This window comes from Lutra lutra, chromosome 14 (assembly GCF_902655055.1).
Source record: "Lutra lutra chromosome 14, mLutLut1.2, whole genome shotgun sequence".
Taxonomy (NCBI): Eukaryota; Metazoa; Chordata; class Mammalia; order Carnivora; family Mustelidae; genus Lutra; species Lutra lutra.
The window spans coordinates 40670101-40689224 of NC_062291.1; the positions used below are offsets into that span (position 1 = coordinate 40670101).

Consider the following 19124-nt stretch of genomic DNA (forward strand, 5'->3'; position numbering starts at 1 on the left):
TGGGACTGAGCCCCCTGTTGGGCTCTGCTCCGCTGGCATGGAGTCCCCTTGAGATTCTCTCTCTGTCCCTCCCACTTGTGCTCTCTCTCTAAAATAAATAAAACTTAAAAAAAAAAAAACCATTCTGAATCCATGATATCCAAATCAGATTTCCCAGAAATTCTTCAGTGCTTCTAATTCCCTGAACATTACTTATCAGCTTTTTAAAAAAATACCAGTTTTTTCCTTTCCTGACATTTCTGGAGTTTGGGGCTGAAGAGATAGACTACAGCACCTGCTCTGTCCACTATCGTGAAGGAGGAAGTCCGAGAGCCTTATTACACAGAATTTCAGCAAAATACATTTCCTGGGACGCCTGGGTGGCTCAGTTGGTTAAGCAGCTGCCTTCGGCTCAGGTCATGATCCCGGCGTCCTGGGATCGAGTCCCACATCGGGCTCCTTGCTCAGCAGGGAGCCTGCTTCTCCCTCTGCCTCTGCCTGCCACTCTGTCTGCCTGTGCTCACTCTCTCTCCCTCTCTCTCTCTGACAAATAAATAAATAAAATCTTAAAAAAAAAATACATTTCCTGAAATTGTTTTTAAAAATATCTATTTCTAATCAAAACCACAATGAGATATCACCTCACACCAGTCAGAATGGCTAAAATTAACAAGTCAGGAAATGACAGATGCTGGCGAGGATGCGGAGAAAGGGGAACCCTCCTACACTCTTGGTGGGAATGCAAGCTGGTGCAACCACTCTGGAAAACAGCATGGAGGCTCCTCAAAATGTTGAAAATAGAACTACCCTATGACCCAGCAATAGCACTACTGGGTATTTACCCTAAAGATACAAACGTAGTGATCCAAAGGGGCACGTGCACTCGAATGTTTATAGCAGCAACGTCTACAATAGCCAAACTATGGAAAGAACCTAGATGTCCATCAACAGATGAATGGATAAAGAAGATGTGGTATATATACACAATGGAATACTATGCAGCCATCAAAAGAAATGAAATCTTGCCATTTGCGACGACTTGGATGGAACTAGAGGGTATCATGCTTAGCGAAATAAGTCAATCTGAGAAAGACAACTATCATATGATCTCCCTGATATGAGGAAGTGGAGATGCAACATGGGGGGTTAAGGGGGTAGGAGAAGAATAAATGAAACAAGATGGGATTGGGAGGGAGACAAACCACAAATGACTCTTAATCTCACAAAACAAACTGAGGGTTGCTGGGGGGAGGGGGGTTGGGAGAAGGGGGGTGGGGTTATGGACATTGGGGAGGGTATGTGCTATGGTGAGTTATGTGAAGTGTATAAACCTGGTGATTCACAGACCTGTACCCCTGGGGATAAAAATATATTATATGTTTATAAAAAATAAAAAAAAAAATGGGCAGAAGACCCTCTTACACTGTTGGTGGGAATGCAAGTTGGTGCAGCCACTTAGGAGAACAGTGTGGAGATTCCTTAAGAACTTAAAAATAGAGCTTCCCTATGACCTTGCAATTGCACTACTGGGTATTTACCCCAAAGATATAGATGTAGTGAAAAGAAGGGCCATCTGTACCCCAATGTTTATAGCAGCAATGGCCACGGTCGCCAAACTGTGGAAAGAACCAAGATGCCCTTCAATGGACGAATGGATAAGGAAGATGTGGTCCATATACACTATGGAGTATTATGCCTCCATCAGAAAGGATGAATACCCAACTTCTGTAGCAACATGGACAGGACTGGAAGAGATTATGCTGAGTGAAATAAGTCAAGCAGAGAGAGTCAATTATCATATGGTTTCACTTATTTGTGGAGCATAACAAATAACATGGAGGACATGGGGAGATGGAGAGGAGAAGGGAGCTGAGGGAAATTGGAAGGGGAGGTGAACCATGAGAGACTATGGACCCTGAAAAACAACCTGAGAGTTTTGAAGGGGCGGGGGGTGGGAGGTTGGGGGAACCAGGTGGTGGGTATTGGAGAGGGCACATATTGTATGGAGCACTGGGTGTGGTACAAAAACAATGAATACTGTTACGCTGAAAAGAAATTTAAAAAAAAAGGAAAAAAATATCTATTTCTATTTGTTTATATGTAGTCATTGCATATGTTGCCTTATCAAGTATATTTCCTACAAGAGAACTTCTATTTTAAATGGGAGTGGATGAGGGGTGCCCGGGGCTCAGTCAGTTAAGCTATGCACTCCTGATTTCATGGCTCAGGTCATGACCTCAGGGTCATGAGACAGAGCCTCACTTTGGGCTCCACGCTCAGCACAGAATCTGCTTCTCCCTCTCCCTCTGCTCCTCCTCCCATTTGCATACTCTCTCTCTCTCAAATAAATAAATAAAATCTCTAAAAAATAAAAAATAAATGGGCATGGATGAGGATAAACTTACATTCTTAAAACTTCATACATACAATGTTCGGAAGAGTTTTCCATAGACTAATTTCTGGTCCAAACGTATCAAATCTTGTTTCTCCTTCACTGCCTACATTTTTCTGAAAACAGGTGCGAGAGGACATGTTCATTATTGAACCGTCTCTGGCTCTCCTGGCTGAATCAGAGCCGTGTTCCTAGAAACCATTCCCACACTGAAAGATGAGCAGTAATGTAACCACACACAGAAGTGACTGGAAATGGCACGAACATATCTTATTAAGCCCTAACTAAGCAAATCTTCAGCTTGCCTTTTTTTAGCTAAATCCCAAAAATGCCTATGGCTCTTCTGATGTGAGGGGTTTTTGGAGAACTCAGGGTAGAAAGAACCAGATGTCTTAATTGCTTGTATTTAAAATAGCTTATTTCTGCAAACTCTACAAAAACATTGGACCATAGGAAGGTTTGCTCAGCCTCTCCCATGAGGAGCTCGGAGGTGAGGCGCCCTATAGTGCTACCTCAGTTGAGATACAGAAGCCAAGAGAAAAAGCAGGTTGAGCAGGAAAGATGATTAGTTCACTTTTTGACATTATAAAGTTGGGTTTTAGGAGGGATTTTCTTGTAAAGGTGTCTAGGAAGCAGCTATCTATTCATATGTTTTTAATTCTAACAGCACCTCCCTATTAAATAAAGAAAATTCAAACATTGCAAAGGGAAGTAGGAAAAGAGAAAAAAAGATACAAAGAGAAAGCATATTTCACATGATATTCAAAATATGAACCCACCTACCTGGCCTCTTTCCTAACCAATTAGAGACTTGGAAAAGGTGCTGGATGGCCCTGGGATAAGCATGGCCCCTTTTGTTGCTAGATCAGGGGAAAATCAAGGATGGAGGTACTATGAGGTCTCAAGGCAACAGCTATTTACCAAGCAGGATGAAAGAACTTTGACTTTTTACAATTTACAGCATTTACCAATGTGTTTTAGGTGAATATCAGCCCTGAGTACGTGTGTGTGCATCTCCAAAAAAGGGGCAGAAGTAAGTCCAAATATTTCTGTAATCATTATTAGTATAAACTAAACTCATCAATTAAAGGCAGGTACCCAACTGGATTTTTAAAAATTTGTTTAAAAAAAAAAGGCGTTATTTCCAGGAGATGAACCTAAAGAACAGGAAAGCCTGAAAACAAGACAGGAAAAACATACCAGACAAATACTATCTTAGCAATACTGAAAGCAGGCCTAATAATTTTTTAAGGAGAAAAATGATAAAAGAAGGTAAGTCACCAAAAGATAAATCAATTATGAACTTGTGTGAACCTAATAATTTGTTCTCAAAATTATAAGGCAAAATGAGAACAAATTATAGGGGGAAATTGGCAAAGTATAATAAAGGTAGGAAACGTTAATTCAGCCTTCTTGGAAATCAACGGCTGGAACAGAAAAAAACCTGGGGTATAAACAGTCTGAGTAACTAGCACACTGGAGGGAAAAACACATAGAAAGAAGCTTGTGCATTCACAAAAACTGGGACATTAAAAAAAAGAAAAGTCTGTCTGTCAGGCCACAGAGAAGTCACAAATTCCAAAAAGAGCACCTTTTCTCATCTCTAAGCATTAAAATTAGAAATCTATGACAAAATTTTTTTTTAAGATTTTATTTATTTATTTGACAGAGATCACAAGTAGGCAGAGAAGCAGGCAGAGAGAGGAGGAAGCAGGCTCCCTGCTGAGCAGAGAGCCTGAGGGGCTTGATTCCAGGACCCTGAGATCATGACCTGAGCCGAAGGCAGAGGCTTTAACCCACTGAGCCACCCAGGCACCCCCAAAATGTTTTTTAAAAAGCTACAGAAACATGCTTCTAAATAATACATGAATTAAGGATAAAATCCTAATTTAAAAAAAACCAAAATATTTAGAACTGAGAGATAACAAAAGCATAGCATGTTAAAACTTGTGATACGTAGTTAAGCAGGATGTACAGGGAGATTTATCATCTTAGATACATTCATCAGAGAACAACAAGAGAGAGATTTGGAAAATAACTGACCCAAATGTTCAATTCTAGAAACCAGAAAAAGATCACCAGGGCAGATCCAAGGAAAGAAGGAATGGAACTACAAAGATAAAATGAAATGAAAGCAGTAGGTAATATTTTAAAAGAATGAATATAATTTATAAAAAAAATTAGGGATGCCTGGGTGGCTCAATCAGTTAAGTGTCTGCCTTCAACTCAGGTCATGATCCCGGAGTCCTGGGACCGAGTCCCTTGTGGAGCTCCCTGCTCAGCAGGGGCCTGCTTCTCCCTCTCTCTGCTGCTCCCCCGCTTGTGCTCTTTCTCTCTCTGACAAATACATTAAATCTTTTTAAAAATATATTTTTTTAAATTAAAAGGGGATTGTAAAATCTAGCCAGACTGATCAGAAGCAGCCTTTCCAGATCCCATCCTCTACACTTTCCTCCCCCATCCTTGACCCTAAGGATCCTCTTTACAAGCCTGCGTTTTGTGAGGTATGTGCGATTTGTTTCCCCACTGGAGAAGAGCTGTGTTTACAGCAATAGAGTGTTCTATAGTCCCTCTTTGTGTGGCATACCTCGGCTGTACTCAAACCCTGTCTGTGCAATGACTCAAGGCTCCTGCTCTACTCAGAGCCGTTCAGCACCTGACCGGTTTACAAGTGGTTCACTCCCCCTTAGTTCAGCTCCTGTCTGTGTCAGACCCTAGCCGCGATGAACCAGGGGTTACTTTGCAGATTTTCATAGACCATTTTGAAGATTTTCTAAGTGAGAACACCGAGACTCAAAGAACAGATCACTTCCAAAGCGACAGGCCCCAGGTGTTGGCACACCAAACCCAGAGTCTTTTCCCCGACACAAGTGTCCCCACGGTGTCCGAGCCCAACACAACGTTTGTTAAAAATAAATGGTTCAAAGTCACAGAAGGGTGACCACAGGGGTAGCTATTCACCACCCTGGCCTTGAAGAGCTCAGGCCCGACGTAGGAAAGTGTGCGCTACACGCAGAAGGAATTCCGCTCTGATTTATTTTTTTAAAGATGGTATTTAAGGAAGCAGTAGCTCATCTACGAAAAAAGTGAGCCATTCAAAGAAGCTTGCCTTTGAGGCCGCCGGGAGCCGGGGCAAGCGCGGCGCCGACGCAGGCCGTCCAGCCGGAGGCTTGGGTGGGCGCCAGGTGTGACCTTCCCCGATGAAGTCCCCAGCCGAGGGTACTGCAGGCGACAGACGCTCCCTCGCAAGGCCGCGGGCTCGGTGGGGGCTTCGCCCCGACGCGCGCTTCTGTGTCGCCGCAGGCACCCCCACCGCGGTAATATCCGGGCCTGGCGGAGCCTCCTGGTGCCACTGACCCTCCGCTCGTCTTCTGCTGAGGGTGGGGGCGGGGCGTTTCCTCCGAGTCGCACTGGAGCCTTTGGCCTAAGTTTCACTCTCACCCGCTTCTCATCGCTAAAAAATGCAGTTCAGCCCCGAAAAAAGGCCGCTCCTTTGCGGGGTAAGGGGTGTTGCAGAGGCCGCGTAAAATGACTGGGTCCGCGGGGTTTGTAGTCGGGCGCGGCGGCTGGCTGTCCGAGGGCGCGGCTTCCGCACCGCACCCGCGACCCTACCCGGCAGGCAGAGGCCAGAGTCTCCCCTTCAACCTACAGCGCCAGTCCCGCCCTCTTTGCGCTCTGAAAATGGAAATAGGACCAGCAGCGCTGTTTGCAACAGCCCCAAACCGGCAGCAACCTAATTGTCTTTCCCTAAAAACCTAGGTGACACGCACGTTGGCGCACCCCTTGGGTCCTTGGGAAGAACCAAGGAGATCAAAGTGTGCTTTTATGGAAAGACCCGGCAAGATGTAGTGAGTAAAAATGCATGTCGCAAAAAAAACACGGCAACACCGTCTTAAACAGTGCATTTAGGTGAATATATATACACATAGAGGTTGCAGAGAGAAGGATCTGGAAGGACACACCTAAAAGTGGGCTGGAGGAGTAAAGAGTGAATCTCAGTTTCTAAAAATTGTTTTTAAATGGTCATATATTCATTTATTACCTGTGCGAACATTTTTTTTCAAAATTAAGATCTTTTAGAGTAGTTTTATATGTACAGAAAAAATGAGAAATTAACACTTGTTTTTTCCTATTACTAGCATTTCCTATTAGCATGGAGTTTTTGCTACAATGAATGAGCCAGTACTTTATTATTAACTGACGTCCATAGTTTATTTAAATTTCCTTAGTTTTTTCCTAATGTCCTTTTACCAGGATCCCCTCCAAGATGCCACAGTACATTATTTTCATATCTCCTTAGGCTTTTCGTGGCTGTATTCTTGGGAGGAAGACCACATGGGTACATGCTATCACTGAAGATTTCTCTCTCTCCATGTTGACCTTGATCACCTGCCTAAGGTAAGGTAGTTTGTCGGGTTTCTCCACTGTAAAGCTACTTTCCCACCCCCACCTCTATTTCCATACTGTTGGGTGACCTTTTTAACGTGAAAAGTGTTCTTTACCTGAAGGAGAGTCGCTAACAAAAGTACATAGGGCCGGAGGGGGCTGGGAGAACGCCGTCCCCGAGATCGTGGCTCGGGCACGACCAACGGAGGAGGCGGGCGGAGCGGGGATGCTCCTCACCAACGTCCCGACGCTGGCAGAATCTCCTACCAGCCCAAAAGAGCCAGAAGGCCGGAGATTTCCCCACGCCCCAGGAGACAGCTCTCCGCCCGTTAGCCCTCCCGGCTATCACCTGGGGGCGGGGCCGCGCTCCGACCCCACCCCTAGCACCGCCCCGTCCCCTGCGCGAGCTGCTCCGCCCCGGGGAGCACTGGGCCACCGCAGGGTTTTCCGCCCGGCGCGCTCCTCCTCCGACCCCGCCCTGACGGTTGCGGTTCCCGAGTGCCCGAGTGCCCGGAGTGCCCCGAGTGCCCCGAAAGCCGGAGTGGGACAGAGCTCCAGGCCGACAGAGGCTCCGAGGCCGGGACGCCCGCGGAGACAGCCGCCGCTGCCCGGGGCCCCTCGCGGCCCCCACCCTTGTGATCAGTGGCCAGCGGCCGGGTAAGTGAGGGCTCCCCGGCTCTCCGGAGGCACGGGGCGGGGCGGCGGCAAGGGACGGGGTGGTGGCAGAGCGCCGCGGCCGGGCCGGTGAGCCCCAGACTGCCCTGCGCCCGCTCCTGTCCCGGTCCCGCCCTGCGGCTTCCTGGTTGCTCAGCACGGCGGTTGGGGGGTTTGCGGGGGTTGGTGTCGGGTTGTCGGCTGGCCCCCGACGGGTCGTCGGCCAGGCTGCCCGGCTCGATCGGCAGAGAGGGGCTGCCCTCTATGAGGTGGGCGGTGCGCAGGCCGGCCCCTGTGCCCAGGGCCACGTGACTGTGCTGCGCGGCCGGGGTCGGGGGCTCACCCGCTCCTGGGTGGGCGTGGGACGACTGGGTGAACTTGGGACCAGATAAACCTGCGACCAGACGGCGACTGACTGGTATGGGGATGGCCCGTGGACCGAGCCCCTCTGACCCAGCGGAATTCTCGAGAGTGTAGGTGCCCTTCCGGCTTGTGCTAAGGAGGGCTCGTCTAGGAGGCTGGCTTCAGGAACTTTCCTCCTGAACTGGGAAGAAGCAAATCCTGGGAGCTGCTGGTGTTGGAGATTGTTTGTTAAGGCCCCTTTGAGAGAATGCGGAACTACCCCGGCGCTGTGTTCACCTGTGTGTTTACCCTTTCTGCCTTTCCCCTTGAGCTCTACGTAGCCTGTGGAAGGCTTAAAATGGCAGAAACCCATTTTATTGGTTTAAAGGACAGTTGCGAAGTTCCCCTTCCGAGGAGAGAAGTTAAGCTGGACAGTTCTAGCCCAAGCAGGTTACAGTTGCCGCCCCGCCCCCACCCCCGCGACATTTCTCTCCGCTTCCCCCATCAGTGACCTTGCTTTGCTGTGGGTATCCAGGGTAGCCAGCGACGCTGCTCTCTCTCCCGACCCCACGTTTTGCTTCTGGCTGCCTTGACCTGAGCGTGGAGTGGTGCGCCTCTTCGCAGCTCCCACAACCGGAACAAAAGCTTGCAGGGGAGGGCAGGGCTGAGTCGGGGAGGTGGACGAGCAGGGTGTGTTCTCTTTCTTCACTCCTAAATGGCTCTCATTCTGTTCCTTCATTCCTTCCTAGCTTCAGTCCATTGTCGGGGATTCCAGGAGGATTAACAGTGCTCCTTCCCTCAAGGCACCCTCCTGTGCTTCTAGGTGGTCCCTGGCAAGACAGACCGGGAGGTGCTTGGGAAATCTGTTTCCCTGGCATGGGGTGCTCAGTACCTCGGGGTCCTGCATCCCTCCGTCTTGTCTCTTACAAGTCTCTGTGCCTTGGTTTCCTCATCTGTAAAGTGGGGGTGATAATACCTACCTCACGGGGGCATTGTAAGGGTTAAATGAGTTAATACGTGACAGCCGTGACAGCCGTACAGCCCAGGCGCCGTGCTGAGCTGGTGACTGTTAGACCATACCTGTGTGCTCTAGGTGGATGTCACCTACATGGGGTAAAGCTTACGGCAGGGCGTAGGACACAAGTGTCAGCAGTAATAATACAGTAATACTAGCTGTTGTTTCTTTCATGCAGCTGGAGGTCCATTCAAATCGAATTGCTCTCCTGCCAGTTCCTGTTTTAGTTCATGTTGTTCTGCCCTCCTGGAATGTCCTCCTTCCCCATCTCTGCCCAGGATTCCCCACCCTTCTGGGAACCATCCAGGAGCCTACTCCTAGCCGGAAGGGACAGACATACTCTGAGCCCACGCTGCCCTCCTCCTCCACTCCTTTGGCATCCCTTCTCCATATTCGCCTTGCTTAGTATTTGTGTGGCCCCGTGTCTTATCCTTGCCCCATCCTTGCCCCATCCTTTGTCTTTGGAGGGTGGGGCTTACTCCTGTTTCTTACTTGTGCCTTGGTTGCACAGCACCCAGGATGGGCTCTGCCTCATATATGTGCTCAGCAGAATTTCGCTGAGTGTGAGAGGCAGGCCAGGGAAGTAAGGTTTTCCTTGATCTTAGACCTTGAAGGCTCGGTTTGGGTAGGCAACAAAAGAGAGCCTGAGATGGAGCCAGGGCAAGGCTGACCGATACCTGTCTTGGATTGCTACACCTAGAAGGCCAAGATTCCGTGGAGGATGGGTTCTTTGGAGTGACAGGAGTAAGAATCCAGCCAGAATAGGTTAGTGGGGGCTCTTGGGAATTCATTGCAGAACAGAGAGGCAAAGCCGGTGTAGGCAGGAGGTGAATGAATGTAGAAAGGAAATCTGTGTCGAGTGCTGGGGACCTGTGCCGAGGACCCAGGGCCTTTTTGGAGTTCGCCTTCCCTCCTCTTGGATTCACCTCCTCCTTTCCTCTCTCCCTAAGCCTGAGGCAGTGCCTGGTGCTTGATCCCGTGGTAGGGCACTCAGGAAGAGTCTGTGCGCTGGTGTGCTTCACAGTCACAGCCTAGCAGGCCAACTCAGGTCTATCTGGACTTCTCTCTACAGCTCATTCTGAAGCTGTTGTCCCCTGGTGCCTCAGGAATTTGAGTGATCCTAGATAGGAAAGCCCTTAGGCTTTCAGCCCTTAGGCACCTGTAAGGGTGAAGAAACTGAAGTTTCTTTGTTGGGAATTTGCATTTTTAAAAGGAGTTGTTGAAATTCAGTGAAGCTTTCTAATAATGCTGAAACTATAGCACAGTAGGCCCGCTGACCCCCTCCCACCCACCCACCCCCACCCAATAAAATAGAGGTCTGATGTCACCTGGTGGCTTGTATTCTGGAGGATCCTAACAGTACATAGGTCCCAAACAGAGGCTCCAGTACACTGTTAGAAGAAAGTAGTGGGTGAGGTCAGAGTTCTCCGTTTTGGGTCACTGGGACAAGTTGTGGAGCCACACAAGGTCCCAGTGTTCTAGATGGTAAAATGCCTGCCTCATATGGTTGTTTGCAGATTCTGGTGAGAAGATGTTTGCGGAGGGGTTTTAAGATCAGCCAGGGCTTGATCATGATGGTGTTGATCTCTTGGGTGCTTTACTGCAAGGACACTTGAGACAGGATGGAGTGTGCAGACAGTTGGCGCCTGACTCTGTGATCCCTTAGTGTCTGGTCTTCCAGGGGCTGTGCTCCTGAAAGTCCCACGGACTCAGCAGAAAAGAAGGGAAGAATTGTTCCTGAAATTGCAAGGGAAGTCTGGTGTCCCCAGCCTTTGTCACCTGGAGCTTGGGGGTAGGCTGGCTGGGAGGACCATGAGCTGAGAGGAATGCGAATGAAGGTAGAAAGGAGAAACCCAGAGGGGGTTAGCTGGGGGGCTAGAGGGGAGCATGTGGCAGATTAAGCCTGGGACTGGCATCTCTAGGGGGAAAAGTATGTTTATGTGGGGGGGTTCCGCTGGCAGTAGCAGATGTGAGCTTGCCGTGGCCACCTAAAAGGTCACAGCTATTTTTAGGAAGTGGGTGACAAGGCATGTTTCTGTTGAACCAACTTTGTGAGTACCCACTGTTTGCCCAGCCCTGTGCTGTGTGCATAAAAGCACAGTCCACCCCACCCACCCTAGGTTGTCTGCTTGGATTCCCCAGAGACATGGCATACTGGATGAGAACCAGGTCTGGAAGGTGGCCAAGATCATGATCTTGAATTCAGTTTTGGACGTGGAGCATCTTGAGGTGCCTTTGGGGTACCAAGGAGGCAGGTGTGTCTGGGGCTTAGGAGGACTCTGGGCTAGAGAGACATTTTTGTCTAGATTTATCTGCTGTAAAGGGCATGATGAGATTGAGGAACTCACCTTGAATAGCTGAGTAAAGGAACCTGAGCCCAGGAAGGAGCTAGAAAAAGAGCAGTCCATGAGGGGAGAGGAAAAACAGGACAGTGTCAGATCATAGAAGCCAGGGTGAGTCCACTTCAGTTGGAGGGAGTGACCATGGGTGCCCGCTGTTGCTGTGGGAAGTGATAAGGAGGATAGGCAGCATGTTAGCTGTGGCTGTTTTGCTGGGAGGCTGGCAGATGGGAATGAATGGGAGGAGGAGTTGCAGGAGTGCGGCTAGGCTGTGCTGAGTATAGACGAGCTTTGAAGGGCAGGAGAGGCATTGGGTGGTGCTGGAGGAGGCCGGCAGCGAGGGGGTGTTCGTTTCTGTTTCTCAGCTCATCCTCCCATTCCACCCTGAGAAATTAGCAGTGGGGGTGGCCGTCCGTCCAGGCTCCCCCCACCAATTCCTCTGTGTCGTATGGACACAGGCACTGTAAAGGTCTGCTGCTGCTGCTGCTGCTGCTGCTGCTGCTGCTGCTGCTGCTGCTGCTTTTTTAAGGATTTTATTTATGCATTTAAGAGAGCGAGCGAGCAGGGAGGGGGCAGAGGAAGAGGGAGAAGTAGGCTCTCTGCTGAGCAAGAAGCCTGATTTGGGACTCCATCCGTCCCAGGACCCTGGGATCATGACCTGAGCCAAAGGTAGACGCTTAACCAACTGAGCCCCACGGGTGCCCCTGCAAAGGTTGGCTTCTCTCACAGAATGGTTTCATGCTGCAGCCCTTATTCCACAGCTGGTGGTTTTGATTAGTTTATCAGGGGCAGTAATCCTGGGTGAGCCGTGTTCTGGGTCAGTAGCCACTGTGGAATGTTTTATAGTGCAGGGGGACTGTGGTTTATACAGTCTTCCCTTAATTGATGGGGATGGGGACCATTGACTATTTTTATAATTTGAACTAGTGCTGGAATGAGCAACCAGGAGGGCCCTGATTGGGATGTCATCGAATGTATTCATTTATAAGGAAGAGTTGACATTTTTATGATACTAACTTTTGCAAATCAGGGACAGATTACAGGCCTTGTAATACATCTTTAGTAGATATTATGAACGGGATTCTAACTGGATTTGCTAACTGGATAATAATTTTTTGTATGCTTTCCATTTTTTTTCCTGTTTCTTGGCCATTAATTTCAGCCTTTATCATTATTCATTCCTTCTTACTTTTGGCTTATTTTGTTGCTCTACTTTTAATTTCTAAATTAGTTCATTTATTTTTTAATTTTTTTAATTTTTAAAACGCATGTAAAGTTCAACATTTGTGTGTACAACCCTAGCTGTTTGGCCTTCGAAAGGCTCACCTTTCCATTCCTTTATGGCCGCCACATAGATCAGGGATTTTTTAATTTCTTTACATTTGTTTACTTATTTATTTAAGTAGTCTCTGCACCCAACACAGGGCTCAGACTCATGATCCTGAGGTCAGCAGTCTCACACTCTTCCAGCCAGCTGCCCTGTCGTGTAGATCTGTCTTGATCCAAGGATGTTTTAGAAGACAGGATCCTGTATTTAACCAGTAACCAGTTTTGTGGGGAGTATGATTACATTTTAAGGTCGACTGCTAGTTTTATTGGGTTATGTTTAGTGAATGTGATCAGCACAATTTCTTCTCGTTGGGCCGTATCCAGATTTTCTCTGTGGCAAGTACGTGATCCATACCCGAAGCTGTCACGGACAGGAAAGGTTACGTATTCCCGGTGGGTCACAGACTGTAGTTGTATCTGTTGACTTGAGCTTGCTTGCCTTTCTTTGCATATTGGTCTGTCAAATTCTGCAAGAGGTCCCCAAAATTCTCGCTATAATCTCCAGTTAAGTCAGGCAGTACTTACCTTCGTTCTCGATGCAGGGACCAGACGTCCATGCTTGATGTGTACAGGTTTATGAAGCTGATCTGTGCAGATTGTACTTTGTGTCATTTGTTGCTTATTTTAATGCTTTTGGCCTTTGGCCTTCATTGCCACGTTATGTGTTTTAGGAGACCATATTGCCAAAGGTCCGGGAGAATCCTTTCTTCTTCAGAGACCAAAAATAAAAAGTCCATTTTGTAAGACAGTAAATGAAAGGCTCAGAAACGTAGAGGCAGGCATCGGCCTGGGGCTTTACACCAGGGCCTGTTTCAGTTCAGGCTTATGCACAGTATGTGGTCCTCTGGTTTCCCGGACCTGCTTCTCAGAACCCCAGTTGTCATGAAATAATCCGGTCCCAGTGGTCACCAGGATAGCCAGCTTCTTAGGAGGGATGGGTAAAATAAGATTTGCCTGCCAGCTCCAGGGACAGGCCCCACACTGCCTCTCTTCTTTTGTGGTTCTTGTCCCTTCCTTTGTGTCCAAAGACAGGGACAGCTCTGACTGGCAGTTACACTGTTCCTTCCTGGTTTGTGACAGCACACGGCCTTTCTCTATTCCACAAGGGATATGACAAAACAGTCAGTACACAGAAAAGTCTCAAGGCCAAATGTCAAATATGAAGACTTAGGCCACGGCCTGGGTAGCTCAGTTGGTTGAGCATCCGACTCTTGATTTCAGCTCAGGTCATGATCTTGGGGTCGTGGGATCGAGCCCCACATCAGGCTCCACACTGAGTGTGAGCGTGGAGCCTGCTTGAGATTCTCTCTCTCCCTCTCCTCTGCTCCGTGCTCACTCACTCTCAAATAAATAAATCCTTAAAAAAAAAAAAAAAAGTGTCTTTTGTGCTCAGCACATGACCAGGGTGTGGGAGGATGGCAGAAGGCAGTGGTAACAGCAAACCGAATTCGGGGGTTTCAGTCTTTGATACCGAATTCAGACTATTCACATACCAGATGGTCTTGATTTCATTCCTTGGATCTTGTTTCCTGTTTATTACTTACTATACCTGGGTGTTACTTCTGTCCTGATTTCTGCTGACTTGGGGAGGTTTCTCATCATCCCTCTTCCCTCGCCCGCCTGCATTACCATTCAGCTTTGGCCGTGGATTAGGAGAGGAGCCCCCTCTCTCTTCAGAAGTTGGAGGCCGGGGTCCATGTCTGCTCCGTGAGGTCATCCTGGCCCCAGGCTCCTGGTGTGGAGTTGCCCCCAGCACTCTCTAGGGCTGCGGTTTCCGAATATAAGCAGTTTCCGAATATAAGCGTATCTAAGACTAACTGGGAAGGTTTGTTAAAACACAGATTTGTGACCCCCTTCGCCCTTAACGGCTCTGATTTAGGAGGTCTGGGGTGAGGCCTGGGCATCTTCATTTTTGACAGCCACCCCTGCTGTTGCGTCTGCGTGGGGACCGTCCCGGATAGCACTGCTCCAGGGCCTTCCCTTAACCCGCGTGGCTCAGGGCAGCTGGCTTGCAGGGCCATGCCTGCCTGGTTGCCAGGGAGGCTTGGAAACTAGTCCTTATTGGAGGCTACCGTGTGCCAGGCAACAGTTGTTCTGTGCCACAAGTAAGAGGGGGCAGATGGTCGTAGGGGACAACCAGAAGTTCCTGGGACACCACCCACTGCTGTGTTTAATTTGAAACTCCAGTCTTGCCATCGGCCAAGCTGGTACTCCTTGGTTAGGAAGAGGGAATGGTCTGTCATGATCAGAATGGTACGTCGCGATGGTGACGATGGCGAGCCCACAGGCAGTGCAGGGCACGGCCACCTCCGACCCCATGGCTGGTGCACAGAAGGCCAGCAGCTGCTGCCACCACTTGCTCATGCACTGAGGATTCTCGCTCCTTCTAGGCTGCCCCCAGGAGTCGGGTCCCTTCCTCATTTTGTCTTAACATTTCCCCAGCTCCATCCAGCCCTGGGGGCAAGGGGGTTGGCACCCAGAAGGAAGCTGAGTGGAGGGGAACTGGTGTGGGCCGTGAGTGCATTAGCCCAGAAGCCGAGAGACATGCTTCTGGTCTGTGTCCTGCCTCCAGCCCGCCCTGGGACATCAGGCAGATTCTTTTGTGCTCTCTGGGCCTCCACTCCCCACCATAGTAAAATAGGCTGGTCGAAGCTGATGATTTCGTGAAGGCCACTGCCAGGTCCAGTATTCTAGGATTCCTGTGTAATCCAATGCCAGGGCACTGGGAATTGACTTTTTATTTCTAGGACGTGTCTTTCAGAACTGGCTTGCTCAAGTTCAGCCCTCCGGTAAGCCTTAAACACTACCCCGTTGCTGCTTGCCCAGCCTGCCTTGTTGGGAGCATCTCCTGACTGCTTAGCCCCAGTGCCAGCCATCCGAGGACAGTCTGAGGTGCAGGCTGGCTAATGATTGACTTAGGCTCCAGCAAGCCTTCGTTCACGGCCTGGGTGGGGAGTTCAGTGTTTAACAGCACCTTGTGCAGGCTTTTTGTTCAGTGCGAGGGCAAATACGTCAGGATTGGTGGGGGTCTGCCTGGGGCTCTCTGGCTTGTTTCTGTGGCGTTATGGCACTGTGCCCGAGAGAGGCAGATCCCCATGAGGGCGGGACACTGGGACTCTGCGCCCCTGCAGAGAGTAAGGCCACTTACCTTGCAGAGTTAGGGATGTTCGTACACCCTCGAAACACTTGCAGTCCTGCCTTGGTGTGGGAGGGAGAGGAGAGAATGTCCTTGATGACGACTCCTCTCTGCCCCCGGAATTCCTGGAGCCTGTGCACCAGAAGGTCTGACCAAAGAGGCCATCAGAACATGTGCCACCCAGGATGTGGAAGAGATGAATCACGTCCACTGTCATGTCGTGTCATGTCATGTCGTGGTGCCCAGCCCTCTGCTAGCCAGTGGCAGGTGGAGGAGAGACCTGTCCTACAGCCTAGGCTCTGCCTCTTGCACTGAGAGGCCTAAGAAATAGTAATTCTGGCTCTGGCATCAGATGGTGTGACCCTGGCTTGCCAAGAATCATCTCTGAGCCCTGTTCCCTTGGAGGTGATCTTATCTGTCTTGTAGGAGCATTGTGAAGATGAAGGAGGCAATATATAATGAGGTAATACGTGTCTCGACCATAGGTACTGGGAAGAGGGGAGTAACCTTTATTTACTAGAGGATAATAGGCCAAGTGCTGATAAGTTCCAGGAAGAGCAGTCCTTAGGGGTAGAGAGATCAGTGTGGGCTTCCTGAAGGAGGTGGGGCTCTGTCTTGGCTAAAGGAAGGCCAAAATTGACATAGGCTTAAGGAAGGCGTAAAGGAGCCAAGGAGAGCAGACCGGTTAGAAGGAACCAACTGAGCAAAAGTCCTGAAGATAGAAAGTGCCAGGATAACATCCTGGCTGTGAACCGCAGTCCTATCTGGGAACCTGCCGTCAGCTTGCCGTGGCCCAGTGTAACTCTTGGCCCAGGGCCCTGTGGCAGAACCTAGGATCCCCCCTGCACAGGGGTCAGCCCATGCCTGAGATCGAGATCTGAAAGAGAATCTTCTCTACTGTGAACTGTAGGCTCCGATGGGGACCTCTTTCCACTTCAGCAGCACAAGGTTGGCTGGGAACTTTGTCACCCTTAGACGGGAAGGTGCTGGTAAGTGTTATTTGAAGAAGAGGTTTCCTGGGGCTTCTAGGTGAGGCGGGGGGCCTCTCGTGTATCTGGGTTCGAAGGGACTGAGCTTCTCCAAAGCCGTTTGAACAGGCGCTCCCTGCTGCCTTCCGTTCTAGCCCTCCCTGCCACCCCCTTCCCCCAGTTCACTGTGAGAGGATCTGTGAATGGGCTGTTGGCTTTCATATGGCTCATTGCCTCTTAACTGGCAGGGCCCTGGGTGACATCACCTGTCCCTTTGACTACACGTGCAGGTGCCTGCAGGGATAGCGCAGCTTGGGACGGTGGGCTGCTGCAGTAGGCACACCTGGCTGAAGGGGTGGTCGCTGCCTCCCTAGCTGTGTGCTACCGCAAGGAAATAGAGAACCTGTGTTGCCAGATCTCCTATTTTTCCTTAAAAAAAATTTTTTTTTTAAAGTCAGGCCCAGCTTTTTTATAGCCACTCGCCTTCCCCCCACCCCAGGAAATAAATGTGAACTACAGAACCCTCAGGGAGCCCCAGGTTCTGGGCAGCACAAGTCTAGAACCACACACCCCTCATAGGCTCACCCATTTAATAAGTGAGGGAGAAAGATGCCCAGGAAGAGCCTTAGGTTGGTCAAGACCCATCAGAGAAGCTGGTCCTCTACACTCTTCTCCCTCCTTCCTCTCCCAGAGGGTGCATTTCCTGATTCTCTGCCATAATCTCCATTCTTCCTAGGAATGGCTCTTAAACCCCTTGTGGGTAACTTCCTGCAACTGCTCTATTGTGTTTATGTCCCCAGGCAGAAAGAAAGCCTGGGGCAGGCCAGGACTTTGTTTTTTTTCTTCCTCTTTCCCCAGGTAGCCTAGCCCAGCCCAGCCCTGGGTTCCTCTCTGAGCGCAGAAGTAGAATTACTGTGAAGATAATGGAATATAAGCTTCCACTTCAGGAGACCCTCCCCTCCCCTCCCCCCTACCTTACTTGCCAGGGAGGGGTCCTAGCAATGATGTGTATTCATTTTCTGAAAGAAGACCCCCAAAATCGTATGAGGTTCAGACCCCACAAAACCGGGACTGACCCCTGTAGATGCGGTGACTGGCTGGCATCCTGTCTTTTGGACAGTGACCTCTTACTTGGGGGTGGGGGGCAGGAGGTCGGGGTCCTGGGCCAGCCCTCTTAGGATCTTGCTCTGTCACCTGGGCATGTCACTTCCTCCTCTCTGGTTGTCAGTTTCCCCATCTGTGAAATGAGACCCGAGGTGGCGTGGGTAGGAATGAACTGAGTCATGGCTAGGGCTGAGGGAGCTCCGGGGCCCCAGCTGCGCAGTCCTGGCGGGTTGGGGTGTGATGGTCCCGCTGGGGTGGAGCACCTTTTCCCTCCTCAGAGCATTTGTATTGCTGGCGGGGTGTGTCTGGCCGGGCCACACAGAACCACTCACAGCCCTGAGCCTCACTATGGTGATTCTTGTTGACTGATAAAATACGGGGGAGCAAAGCTTTATGGAGGTTTTATTCCCAGACCTGCAGAAATGGTGAGCACCTGCTCCTTCCTTCTCAGTTGGAATAGTCGATTTATTCCTTCCCTTGTCAGGAAAAGCCTCCTGAGTTACATAGACTTGTGCCTGGATCTTTTTACACAAGGAGAGCAGAGGCTTTTTCAAAGAGAACACCATAGAAGGATCTGGAAAGGAGGAGATTACTGTCTGTGTTAGTTTTGTATTGTTGCCATAACAAATTACCACAGACTTAGTGGCTTAGAATCATACAACTTTTTTGGTGATAAAATACACATAACATGGGATGCCTGGGTGGCTCAGCTGGTTAAGCGTCTGTCTTCGTCTCAGGTCATGATCCTGGGGTCCTGGGATCCAGTCCCACATCCGGCTCTCTGCTCAGCAGGGAGTCCACTTCTTCCTCTGCCTGCTGCTCTCCTGCTGCTGCGTGCTCTCTCTGATAAATAAATAAAATCTTTTAAAAAATACACATAACATAAAATTTACCATTTTAGCATTTTTTAAAAAATGTGTAGTTCCAAGGCACTAAGGACGTTGACACTGTTGTGTGGCCAACAGAAGCTCCCCAGACCCCCCTCCTCCCCGCCCCTGACCACTACAGTTCTCTCTGTCCTCATTGGGCTGCTCCAGGCACCTCCCAGCGGTGGACTCATACGGTGTTTTTTTGTCCGTGATGGGCTGAGTTCTCAGCGTAACATCCCGTGTTCAGCCCTGCCGAAGCACCTGTTGCAACCTCCTTCCTTTTTAAGGCTGAATAGTATTCTGTTCTGTGTTCTACACCGCATTTTGTTTATCGTTCCTTTGGGCGGCCAGCAGGGCTCAGGCAACCCCGGCGCCTGGTTGACATCCTCCTGCTTGGCTTCTGGGCCGTCCTGGCAGCAGCCCCTCTGTGCGGGTGGTGTCACTGGGAGCCATCACCCCCAGGCAGAGGTGGTGAAGCACAGACACAGACCTGTCTCTCCTCAGCCTGCACTGCACTTGGAAACACAACCACAGTTTCCCCTTTTTTGGGTGGGTGGGTGGGGGGTTGTTTCCTTAGGACCTGACCACAACTTGGACTTGACTCTGCCACT

General features: G+C 49.7%; 1 protein-coding gene and 1 long non-coding RNA gene across 3 annotated transcripts in view; both read left to right on the top strand.

The window, feature by feature from the left end:
* The first annotated feature begins 5392 nt into the window (after positions 1-5392).
* LOC125084600 (uncharacterized) lies at positions 5393-6815 on the top strand. Its single transcript, XR_007122652.1, has 3 exons — positions 5393-5688; positions 6131-6219; positions 6672-6815. It is a non-coding gene; the product is annotated as an uncharacterized LOC125084600 (long non-coding RNA).
* A 377-nt stretch (positions 6816-7192) lies between these two features.
* The window catches only part of ANXA11 (annexin A11), a 37192-nt gene continuing 25260 nt past the window's right edge, over positions 7193-19124 (top strand). The window contains exons 1-2 of one of the 2 annotated variants that reach the window (XM_047702114.1): positions 7193-7414; positions 8503-8597. The gene's annotated coding sequence lies outside the window, so the exon portion shown is untranslated. The remainder of the gene's footprint in view (positions 7415-8502; positions 8598-19124) is intronic. The other variant, XM_047702113.1, reaches the window with a different exon arrangement.